Source organism: Bufo gargarizans, chromosome 3, assembly GCF_014858855.1.
Source record: "Bufo gargarizans isolate SCDJY-AF-19 chromosome 3, ASM1485885v1, whole genome shotgun sequence".
In the NCBI taxonomy this organism is placed as follows: Eukaryota; Metazoa; Chordata; class Amphibia; order Anura; family Bufonidae; genus Bufo; species Bufo gargarizans.
The window spans coordinates 55,355,848-55,369,048 of NC_058082.1; the positions used below are offsets into that span (position 1 = coordinate 55,355,848).

At 46.5% G+C, this 13,201-nt stretch overlaps 1 protein-coding gene across 2 annotated transcripts in view; it reads left to right on the top strand.

Annotated features, from left to right (window-relative positions):
* The window catches only part of CAB39L (calcium binding protein 39 like), an 84,121-nt gene that overhangs the window by 4,279 nt on the left and 66,641 nt on the right, over window positions 1–13,201 (top strand). The window contains exon 1 of one of the 2 annotated variants that reach the window (XM_044286416.1): window positions 12,774–13,005. The exons of the other annotated variant lie outside the window; for it this stretch is intronic. The gene's annotated coding sequence lies outside the window, so the exon portion shown is untranslated. Of the gene's footprint in view, window positions 1–12,773; window positions 13,006–13,201 lie in introns of those variants that run through there. 2 annotated transcript variants of the gene reach the window in all.

Here is a 13,201-nt window from a genome sequence, read left to right on the forward strand (position 1 = left end):
GAATGAGTCCATGTGCGATCCTCAAAAAATACAGTCGTGCACATGAGGCCTAACAATCAGTAAAATCAGAATTTTCTGCTACTTTAACCAGTTCAAGATCAATGCCCCTTCCTGATCAGGCACATTTTAATTTTTTTACAGGTCTTGAAGTTGCGGTGTGGGATAGTACTGGAATCATTATTTAATTCGATTGTTTTTTTGTTTTTTTTCTGTTCTGCCAAGAAGATCATACAAGACCTTTGTGGGCATTTAAAGGGTAACTCATGTTTTTATAAAAAATAAAAAAATCTATTTTAGCATATGTTACTGCTGCAGCAGCATTATGCATAAAGCAATCTTTATCTTCTTCACTTACCACTGTTTTCCTTGAGTTTTTCCCTTAGTTACGGCTGTTTAAACATTTACAATATGAGGACCTTCTCAAGATGGCTCCTCTGCCAGTTCTCTGAGGCCAAAACTGCTTTCCCTCACTTCCCATACACACTTGCTGTAGCCAGCAGCTCCCTGCCAGCCAATCAGATTGGATTACTGAGAGACACGCCTCCTCACTCTGAAGCCTAATGCAGGCATGCAGTGTGGAAGACCGCCCCTCCGTCTTCCTGTCTTCTTAGGCTACTTTCACACTTGCGTTTGGTGCGGATCCGTTATTCATCTGCACAGACGAATCCGTTCAGATAATACAACCGTCTGCATCCGTTTGTATTATCTTTAACATAGCCAAGATGGATCCGCCTTGAACACCATTAAAAGTCTGAGGAGGACGGATCAGTTTTCTATTGTGCCAGATTGTGTCATAGAAAACTGATCCCCATTGACTTACATTGTGTGTCAGAATAGATCCGTTTGGCTCAGTTTCATCAAACGGACACCAAAACGCTGCATGCAGAATGGAGGCAAACTGATGCATCCTAAGCGGATCCTTTTCCATTTGTCTGTCCATGCATTTTGTGGAACTGGAATTGCGGACCCATTCATTTCTATAGGGCCGCACAATGTGCAGCCCGGATCTAGAAATGCGGACCCGCACTTCCGGGTCCGCAATTCTGATCCCGAAAAAAATAGAACATGTCCTATTCTTGTCTGCAATTGCGGACAAGAATAGGCCTTTTCTATTAAGTGCCGACAATGTGCGGTCCGCAAAATGCAGAACATCACATTGCAGGTGTCCGTGTTTTGCGGATCCATGGATCCGCAAAACACACACGGATGTGTGAATGGACCCTTAGCCGGAGACAGATGAGCCATAGCCATGGTCTTTTAAGGGAGCAGTGGAAAGGGACAGAGGACATTAATTTTAAAAAAATATAACATGTCCTATTCTTGTCCGTGCTTTGCGGACAAGAATAGGCATTTATATTGAAGGCTGTCCGTGCCATTCCGCAAATTGGGGAACGCGCACGGACGCCATCTGTGTTTAGCGGATCCGCGATTTGCGGACCGCAAAAATCACCACGGTCGTGTGCATGAGGCGTAATTCAGGTATACATGCCTGGCTGTAATAAATTAGCAAATAAAAAAATAAGACAGTTACCCTTTAACATTATACGGTATTTTTTTTGCTGATTTCTTCTGTAACAGGGGTAACACCGCAGATCTGATCGCTAGGATCGGAGCAGGATTTGTATACACAGCTTTCATTGAGCGCTGTATATACAGGAAAGGGAAGGGGCCTGGACAGTGACAAAAATGTCCCTCTCTCTGCAAGGGCGTTCAGAAATGATCTTGCAGAGCGTCCAGACATTTATAGGGGTTTGGCCTTTTTTCTGCAGTTTTCTTAACACACAAAAACTGCTTGTAGAAACATCACGAAAAATGCCCCAGTCGGAGAGTACCTGTATAACACCGGGGGCCGCTGATTGATGATCTCTTCCTCCCTCTTGACTTTGGGTCTCAGTCGTATCTGAACGGCGTACCCGCTCTTGCTGCCACAATTCGTACTCCGCGTACGGATCCCTACTGCATCTATACTATTGACTCCAGTCCTGCCGTATAGGATGGATCACAGGTTTTCTGCAAAAATAGACATATGGTGGCCATGCCTGAAGACCGGAGATATTTATACTACGCATACGTGTTTCGAATACGTCAGGAGATTTTTCCCATCGTATGTGTCATACTGAAACCAAAAAACACACTGCGGGAAATTTATCAAAATTGGTGTAAAGGAAAATTATCTTAGTTGCCCATAGCAACCAATCAGATTCCACCTTTAATTTTTTCAAAGGAGCTGTGAAAAATAAAAGGTGGAATCAGTTTTGATAAATCTCCCCCCACAAACCCAGGTTTACAAATGTGCCTTTGCCAAATTCTCTCTAAAAAGTGGCGTAAATTGGCTCATCTGGGGTTTCTACACTTTTTTCAGACATGATTAATAAGGGGTGGGGCTTATTAGAAAGAAGGTGGAGCTGTGTGGAATAGGGGAGGGCTTATAGGTGCCCTTTTGCGCCAAAATTGTGGTGTAAAAATCTGTCTCAAACCAAGCCAACCAATAGTCGTTATAGGCCTCATGCACACGTTGTTTTGGTCCGCATCCGAGCCGCAGTTTTTGCGGCTTGGATGCGGACCCGTTCACTTCAATGGGGCCACAAAAGATGCGGACATCACTCCATGTGCTTTCCGCATCCGTTGCTCCATTCTGTGGTCCGCAAAAAATATATAACCTGTCCTACTCTTGTCTGTTTTGCTGATAAGAATAGGCAGTTATATTAATGGCTGACCGCGCCGTTCCGCAAATCGCGGAATGCACACGGATGCCATCTGTGTTTTGCGGATCTGCAATTTGCGGACCGCAAAACACGCAAAGGTCGTGTGCATGAGGCCATAGAGTGAGAGAAAAGTGCCTGTCCCTGCACCACATGTTTCGTCCAGCCTGAGCCCCGGTGAGAAGTCTGCCCGTCTAAGCCTACAGCATCTCCAGACTTAGTAAACCTGGGCCAATGTGAACAGCGCCTAAGAGGTGCAGGTTTCACCCCCGCCTCAGTTCTCAGGAATATAATATTCCTGCTAGATTCCTCACTGGGACCACTCTGTGTAATAATGTCACATTGTATTACCTGCCTCGTGTAATGACGGAGATGAAGGCTTCCAAACAAAGAGACAGTGTTTTCATTTTGGAATTCAAAATGTGGAAAGAATATTAAATGTCCCATCTGAAGATTAGGAAGTTATTAATAGAAGGTAAGGGAGCGAGGAAGGAGACTTGTTTTGGAATCATTTATTTTAAAGGGGTTGTCTCACAAAGACGCCCGCTGTTCGTATGCCGTATTAAAGGAGCCAGACAACCAAGAGCCGTCCTGGACAAGAGGCTCCCGTTCCGGCAGAGCCGTCTATACATTACCAGGAAATCTTCAGGTCGCTTCGACACGAGCGATACGGATTGTCAGGATCTCTTCAGGAAAAAACTGATTTTTGCACGCAAGCTGAATCTGTTTTTTTAACCATTGCGTTCAGTGTTTCAGTTTTTTTTCCGTCTGGATTGTATCCGGATTGCATACGTTTTTCACACGGGCGATGAAAGACTGAAGAATAACAATCTACATCTTGTAGCAACTGTCCGTGAAAAACCCATTGCATCTGGATCCCCCATTCACTTCTATGGAGCCAGAGGTGCGTGAAAAGCGCACAGTATGGAACATGCTGCGATTTTTCCTGAACGCGGAGATGATGCATGAAAAACCACACTCATGTACACGGACCCATTGAAAGGAATGGGTCAGGATTCAGTCCGGATGCTACACGCATCGCATCTTAATGGAAAACTCGCTCATGTGAAAGGGGCCTTAGAGTCCTGGAATCTACTGAATTACACTGACATAATGCTGTCAGAGTAAAGCCGGGTTCACATTGGCGTTCTAGAATTCCATTATAGGTTCTGTTATAACAGAGTTATAACGGAATTCTAGGACGGAATGCAAAACGGAACCCTTTAAGAGGCATATTGTTTTGCGCCGTCCTAATACATGTCTATGGGGGCACATAACGGTTCAGTTTCTTTCAGTTATACATGACGGAAAAAATAGTTCTGTCGACAGGGACTCTCAGGGTCACATAGAATTAGAAATGTCAGAGGAGCGGAGACCTGACACGCGCTGCGAGCTCCTCACATTGACTACACTTCTGTGTGTCTGGTCTCGGGTTTTTCCCTAGAAATTGTTTTCACTGTATGACATAGTCATGCTAATGACCTCTGAAGTGTCCGCTGGGCGTATACCAGACCTTCCAAGTGTCCTGCTGAAGCTTCCCTAAACCAGCCCTTGTTTCGTCTATGTAGAAGATGCCTCCAAGGTCTCCTACAGGCTGCTCCATCAAAGAACTTCTGTGGGCGGTGGAATTGTCATTCTGCCTGTGCTCCTGTCCCCAAAGGCCCCAGAAGTGAGATGGGAACCAGTTCAATGAACAATGATTTCTCTGTATAAAAGGGAAAACCCACGGCATGTGCCAGGACTCTACTGGAGGAGCTGGTGGATGACAATGGAGGCATCTTCCATCTCAGGGGCCTCCTTAGCCAAGATTCAGCAGGACACTTGGAAGGTCTGGATATGCTGGATATACACCTCAGGGCATATTCACAAATGACGTCAGAGTTTTTTCTTGTTCTATTAGGTGTGCAGCGTTACTGGGGGACCAGTAGCTAAGGTCTAGAAAGGTCTTCTCATGTCAAACAGCATGATGGGGACAGCTTATGGCCACCTCTGCTGTACCAACAGGCTGGAGAGCCAGGCTAGCAATACCGTACCAAAACGCAAAAAGACAGATACCCCTTTAAAATCTGCATGTAGGAGTAGAAATTATATTTCAGAGTCATAGTGAAAAAAAATGGTGAAGTATATAGACAAACACATATTATTATTATTATTATTATTTTATTTTCTTTTTCTTTATGTATTTATTTATTTTAAAAAAAACTAGCTTCGCCCATAGAATAGTTTGGGTTTCAGTAAATGTCTGCTCCTATTATTCCTCGAACCTGCATGTTATTATGGAAGATGTAAACTACAGAAATAGGAAGATAATAGATTTATGACGGAGCTAAATATTGGTATTTAGACAGGTTTTTCTAGTCTAGTTTAAAATAGCTGCATGTGGCCCATACTATCCTTGTGGCGATGACTAATCTGCAGCTGCAGGATGTAGATGGTAATGTATATGAACACGTAGTCATTACTGCACTTCACTGATGACGCCCAGGAGCATAGCCCTAGATGTGGCGCTTCTAATGCTGCCTGTTCTTTTAAAGGGGTATTCTCACTTCAGTAAGTTGCATTTATCATGTAGAGGAAGTTAATACAAGGCTCTTACTAATGTATTGTGATTGTCCATATTACTTCCTTTGCTGGCTGGATTAATTTTTTCCATCACATTATACACTGCTCGTTTCCATGGTTATGACCACCCTGCAATCCAACAGCGGTGGTCGTGCTTGCACACTATAGAAAAAAATAAAACGCCAACCTATGTGCGGTCTTGGGCACCAGAGAGGCTGGTGTTTTTTCCTTTTGTGTGCAGGTGTTCCGTTATATTTCCCTAACCTCGTCACAACGACGGCGTAGGGAAATTTCACAGCAGAGTTAGCTGGACACCGGCTGACACTGCGCATGCGCCGGGAGCCTCACCAGCGGTTAGGGTAGGGAAAAATTACAGGCCAGTGCGCAGGCGTGGTGATTGGATGGATGTTCTTAGCTGGACCCCGGCCGACACTGTGCATGCGCTGGGAGCCTCACCAGCTGTTAGGGAAGAGAAAAATTACGGGCCAGTGATTTTTCCCTACCCTAACCGCTGGTTAGACTCCGAACGCATGCGCAGTGTCGGCCGGTGTCCAGCTGAGAACATCCATCCGATCACCGTGCCTGCGCACTGGCCCGTAATTTTTCCCCACCTTAACCGCTGGTGAGGCTCCCGACACATGCGCAGTGTCGGCCGGTGTCCAGCTAACTCTGCTGTGAAATTTCCCTACCCTGTCGAGCGCCTGCACGGCGGCGCGCCACACCTCCTCATGTCATGTCTGGTGCGGCCCCGTCACAGCAGGAAGTGTTGAGGGTAGGGAAATCTCGTGGGTAGGGAAATATAACGGAACACAGGCACCAGCACCACTGCTGGGTGGTTGTAACCATGGAAACAAGCAGTGTATAATGTGATGGAAAAATGAATCAAGCCGCAAAGGAGGCAATATGGACAATCACAATACATTAGTAAGTGCCTTGTATTAACCTTCTCTACATGATAAATGCCACTTTAACTTCAGGGAACGGTTGTAAAACTGCACCTGGTGCAAAGAGTGGGGTATGAAGCGGGCACCTTAACCAGTGTTGTTATATACCCTTATACAGCACACGGAGAGAGGGCACTGTTACATATGCCTTTAGCATTTTACCTCTATTTATTTGAGGCTCCATAAGGCCCCTATGTGTATTTCCATCAAAAATTATGGACACTATAATAGAAGCCTAACAGACGCAATTTAGTTCAAAGGCACCATTAAAGGGGTATTCCGGTGATTTGAAGTTACCTCCCATGCACATAATAGGGGATAACTGGTATATCAGTGGAGTCCTACCACTGGGATCACGACAGTGTGGCCCCGTACCACGCAGGGCCCTCCGAAATGAACAGAGCGGCAGGTTGAGCATGCACACTGCTGCTCCATTCATCTAAATGACAGTTCCAGAGATAGCAAAGTACAGCTATGAATGGAGCTGCAGTGAGCATGCACGACCGGCCACATTGTTCAGGGCTCCCATTCTTCCCAGAGGACCCCCACTCATGTAAAAGTTATCCCCTATCCTGTGGTTTGAGGGTAACTTCTAATGATAAGAATACCCTTTCATGTCTGTCATATGACCGATCCAGCACTGGCGTTATATTCTATATTACAGAGCAGAAGACCGGACATAAGTAATGCAGATCTGACTAAGGGCTCGTGCACACGACTGTATGCATTTTGCGGTCCGCAAAACACGGATCCGCCAAAAATACGGCTAACGTCCATATGCATTCTGTATTTTGCAGAACGGAACAGCTGGCCTCTAACAGAACAGTCCTATCCTTGTCCGTAAGGAGGACTATAATAGGACATGTTCTATTTTTTTGCGGAACGGACATACGGAAACAGAATGCAAACGGAGTCATTTCGGCTTTTTTTGCGGCCCCATTGAAGTGAATGGTTCCACATCCGAGCGGCAAAAACAAACTGAACAGAACCAAAAACGAGATCCGTTTGTGTGCATGAGCCCTAAACCTGATGAAGTGATGGCATATTGCTAGGATATAATGTCACTTGATGATTGGCGGGGGTCTGCACCCTCACAATAAAGCGGCAGCAGCGCTGCGTCCCCTCCAACTTTACTGTCTTTTCCCGCACAGTGGCACCCCGGCCACGGACCTTCGAGTGAATGGGGCCGGCTGAACTTGGCTGCGGATTTCACCCTCTTCTTTGCAGAGGGCGAAACCCATGGTGGAGATCTCCAGCATAAGTAGACATGCTACGGATTTCAAATCCGCACCGCAGGTCAAATTACGCTGCAGATGTTTTAGGCTAGGTCTACACGACGACATGTGTTGCATGACAGATAGGGCACAACTACGCTGCAACATTTGTCGTGCAACACGTTTTATAATGATAATCTATGGTGTCGCACTGCAACATGCTGCGACTGCAACGTGACAGTCGCAGAAAAATCCATTTTGAATGGATTGTTTGCGACTGTCGCAATCGCAGCATGTCACAGTGCGACACCATAGACTATCATTATAAAAATTTGTTGCGCGACATTGGTGCGACAAAATGTCGTCGTGTAGACCTAGCCTTACGCAGCATGTGGATGAGATTTTTTTCAACTAGCCAGATTACTTTCTCCCCAAGGCTACCCGCACACGTTGCTGATCATGTGCCCTTTTTCCATGCAGGACAAATCTCAAGTGCTGTACACTTTACCTTTTTTCTTCTGTGCGGAAATTGACCTGCCGTGAAGATTTTGAAATACGCAGCATGTCAACTGTTTGTACTATTCTGCGCCTTTTTATATATGGCGGTTTTCTCTATAGACTTCAGTGAGGTTGGAAATATTAACAGAAAATCCCCACGGAAATATGTGCACATGAGCGTTGTTTTTCACGCATCATCTTTGCGTTCAGGAAAAATGGCTGCGTGTTCCATATTGTGTATTTTTCACATAGCCCTGGCTCCATAGAAGTGAATGGGGCTTGCGTAAAAAACTGAAGGCACATTTAGATTACTTATGTTTTTTGGTGCGGATTTGATGCAGTTTTGCTGCAGATCTCACCCTTGCATTGAAAAGGGTAAAATCTACACAAAACAACCGCACGGCCGGTCACTTTCCACACAGAAGAAAAAAGCTAAGTTTACATGAGATTCGTCTGATCTCATACATTCTGATGGTATTGTACTACGCTGCGGTTTTTCTGCAAAGAATCCACTCGGAAAAAAACGAGAGTAATCCGCACTGTGTACAGGCCCCTCCAGTGTGAAACTATGGCATGGCCGTATCGGCAGACAAGCGGAGGATCGTCCGGACACAAACCGCAGCTGGAATCCGGTTGTGTGAAGGCATCCTAAAAGAAGTGGACAACCAAGCAGTCTGGGGAACTCTTTTAGGGCTCATGCACACAAACTTATTTTGTTTCCATGTCTGTTCCGTTTTTTTGTGGATACAATGTGGACCCACAGTGTGCTGTCTGCATCCGTATGTCCGTTCCGTAGCCCGCAAAAAAGATAGAGCATGCCCTGTTATTGTCTGTTTTGCAGAACAAGGACAGGCATTGTTACAATGGATCCGCAAAAAAAACTGATGCAATATGGACGTCACACGGACGTCATCCTTATTTTTTTGTGAATCACAAAATACATACGACCGTGTGCATATGAGCCCTTATAGTCGCCCCTGTTAACTACTCAAGGGACAGGGGACTGCTGTGAATCACATCACAGGAAGCTTTCTTGCAGGATAACTCGCTCTTTTGCGGCCAGCCGCGGTTGCATCATGTGACCTGCTTCATCGTGAATTAGGTGCTATGGCTCCCGTGTTCACCAACATTTACTTTGGAAACAGGCGTAAATGTTAGTAAATTTGCCGGGATCCAGGTCCCAGCCTGGGCCTGGACCCCACCGCTCCCAAGTGGCAAACACAGCACAAAAAAGCCAGTGTAATAAAATATTGTCGCACTTTTTTTTTTACACCTAAAACAGGCGTAGTGCACTTTGTAAATGACCCGCATTTGCATCTTTTTTTGGCAGACACAATAGCGAGATGGATGATGCATTTCACTTTTAAAGATCATCTCCACATCTGAAAATCACGTAGAGAAAAAAAAACTGATTTTGCAGCACTTTAAATGGAGAAATGTGTGAAGAATGATGTGTGGAATGTGTGGGGTGAAAGGTCCACGGCTCCGAGATGTGAGTTATTTATTGGTGAAAGAACTGAACGCTATACACACCCGTGCTCACCGCGTGGTGCTAGCTCCGTAGCCGGTTAACCCCTTCAGGACCTAGGCATTTGGGCCTTCTGGACCACACAGAATCCTTTCAGCGTAGTTTCAGCTCGCCATGTTGATGTTTATAGCTTTGCTCTGATTTCTGACAACTTGGCTGTATGAGGTCTCTTTTTATGGTAGAAGTTTTACTTTCTGTACCATTATGGGGTAGGTTACATGTTATTAGGGCTGCAGCTATCAATTATTTTAGATATTTAAGTTATCTATCGAATAATCCAACGATTAATCTAGTACTCTAATAAGAAAAAAAATGAATTAAAAGATAATTTTCCTTTATAAAAACTCATCAGCCCCCCCCCCCTCCATGCCATCATCAGCCCCCGTGCCATCAATCAGTCCTCAGCGCCATCAGCCCCCCCATGTCTTCAGTCCTCTGTGCAATCAGCTCCCCCCAGTGCCATCAGTCCTCTGTGCCATCAGCCCCCCATGTCTTCAGTCCTCTGTGCCATCAGCCCCTCCATGCCATCATGTCCCCCAGTGCTATCAGCCCCTCCATGCCATCATGTCCCCCACTCCCCCAGTACCATCAGCCCCTCCATGCCATGTCCCCCAGTGCCATCAGCCTCTCCATACCATCATGTCCCCCAGTACCATCAGCCCCTCCATGTCATCACGTCCCCCACTCTCCCAGTGCCATCAGCCCCTCCATGCCATGTGCCCCACTCCCCCAGTGCCATCAGCCCCTCCATGCCATGTCCCACAGTGCCATCAGCCCCTTCATGCCATGTCCCACAGTGCCATCAGCCCCTCCATGCCATCAGTCCCTCATGCCATGTCCTCCAGTGCCATCAGTCCCTCCATGTCAACATGTCCCCACTCCCCCAGTGCCATCAGCCCCTCCATGCCATGTCCCACAGTGCCATCAGCCCCTTCATGCCATGTCCCCCAGTGCCATCAGCCCCTCCATGCCATCATGTCCACCAGTGCCATCAGTCCCTCCATGCCATCAGCCCCCCCCCCCAATACCTTTTCTGCAAGCAATGATTTCTAGGAGCGGGGAGCTGATAGGCTTTGAATTTTACTCCTATCGCCTACAGTAACTTGTGGGTTGTCTTCTGCTTCTCTCCGTGGACATTCCTGGCCAGTAACATGTAGTATAGGCCGGGGTTTGCACGGCCTCTTGTTTTAAACCTCTTTTGGGATCATTTATCAAACTGGTGTAAAGTAGAACTGGCTTAGTTCAGGCAGAATCTGATTGGTTGCTATGGGCAACTAAGCCAAATCTACTTTACACCAGTTTGATAAATTACCCCAGTTTATTCTCAATTTCTACTTGTTTGAAGCATTGCATAGAAGTATTTCTATCCTATGAAGCAGATGTTCCATACGATGGTATCAGCCCTGATGTGCTTAGCACATATACATTTGTTAATGGCCTCGCTGACACATTCCTCCTTCCCTAGCAAGTCCCTGGAGGAGCCCGATGAATGGTCCTCGTGTACTGTACAGAACACTTATTACATTATACCATGGAAACACTGAATCACCTTTCGTGAAGGTAGATGGCCATCATTGTAGAAGGTCCAGTCCCTCTGAGACAGCAGTGAAAGCAGTCACGGTCATTTACAGGCAATGGGGGTCATTTACTAAGACAGGCCGTAAGATTCGATAGCCTGGCGTGAAAACTGGAAGCAGCTCCTGCAGTGGTTTTATTTTCCAGCCAGGGATTGCACGTCTCAAGGTAGTTTTTTTATTATCCGTGTTTAGGGGCCATGTGACAGATGCTGTATTTAGGGGTCTTCTTGCTGTCACTTGTGGGGGGTGCCCTGTGGCAGGAACTTCATATCATAATTTCTATGTCTACATGGGGACAGGAACCCATGGAAAACAGCCTTATTGGTTGTAGGGCTCATGGGCAATCCAGATAGTAGAAAAGGCAGCCCCCCAACCTTACCAGACAGCGGGGAGCTTTACTCCATAATCTGGAATCCAGTTGACGTTTTGGCGATACATCAGCCTTTGTCAAGCCTTCGCCCTTTCTGAATTTGAGCTCTGTATGAATCTCCATTTTACACGTGGCGATGATGGGGGCAGACACTTGACTCATTGTACTCAGCTGCCTAACAAAAGGACGAAAGGGTAAGGACAAACAGTCCGCCCCAGTGTGCCTGGACTTTCGGTAATGTGAAGAAGGTCGGCACTAGTGGAGGTTCATGTGGCAAGGAAAGTTCCCGGTGGGAACAAGAAATCCCAGCACTCACTTTCTCTTCAGTCTATTCATATCATTTATTCAAATATCGTGTTACAACACGGACGCGTTTCGGCCCGTCCTGAGCCTTTAGTTGACAAAGCGTAGCTAGCGTAGATTAAATTTTTGGCGCACAGACCTCTCGAGATACAGCAATATGATTAGAGTGCCTCTTTATTCTATCCTATCTTATGACAGTGGACTCTGTACTAAGACCGGCGTAAGTAAATCTGGGGGTCATTTACCAAGACCGGCTGTTTCTGGCGGTGTTAGATTCCCCCCTAGAGGCTGGAGTAGTTTTTTGCCAACATTTACGCCTTTTCCCAGGCGTAAATGTTAGTAGATTTGCCCCGGCTCGGCCCCAGACATAACGCAACCCCCCTACATCCCCATCCCACCCAACATGGCGTAAGGGCTTGGCTAAACAATGACATTTGGCGCAGCAAATTTTTTTGTAATTTTAGTCAATGGGTCCAAGTTGGATTTTTGTGCGACTGTCGCGTCGCAGCATGTCGTATGTTGCAGTGCGACACCATTGACTGTTGATAAAAAAAAAGGTTGCGTGACATTCCTTCTACCTACTGTAAATGTCACGCGAAACATGTCACGGAGTAGCCATGCCCTAAAACCGGCCACGTGACAATATTTAGTCAAGAAAGGGACTTGCGACTATTTTTATGGCTAAAACAGTCGCATGTCCTTTAATAAATGACCCCCCCTGACTGCTCTTCTCTCCAGCCGTGGACGCGTGCCATCCACGTAACATAGCCGGGCGTATAACATATCATCTCAGTGACCTGCAGCTTGATGACCAGCCTGCCCGAGAGCGAGATGGAAATGCTGAGGACCAAGGGGCACTGGTGTTCTTCAGGTATCGCTCTCCCTTCCTATAAGGGCTGCAGAATGTGAGGTATTCAGTCCCAGGAGAGGTGAAGCGGAGCCAGGAAGGCGGATCACTTCTGGAGCTCGCTCTGCGTGCTTACGGGGACTTTAACCTCAGAAGATTCTTTTGGCAAAAGCTTTATTTTGTCTTTTGTCTTGCACACATTCCTGTGATGAGCGGCTGACTTCAGCAGAGAGAGCTGGTTCAACCAGAAGCAGGACCGCCTATATCAGATAGAACAAGAGCCATTCTGAGCCCTGGAAACCTGGAGTGGAAATTTCCAGCTGCTCTCCACCACTGCAAGCCATCGATTAGGTGCAGATCGTCCAGGGGATGCTCATCGGAGGACAGAGCCGGGGATATGTAATGCGTCCCGGCACTGGATAAAGCCTTTCTCGGACAGCACTGTCTTGGAGGTTCGTCGGTAAGTACTGCCGCAGATATGACAAGTGTAGAGAACACCAGCTGTAGTACTAGTGTAAGTGCTACCATCTTTTGAGTAGAAGAGGGGACGTTAGCGCCAGTGTGTGTTAGGTTAGCTTTAGACCGCCTGCACACAGGGGCGGGTGAGCGCACATAAGATCTGCACAAATTTATTTGTGGATTTATGTGCTTTTCTG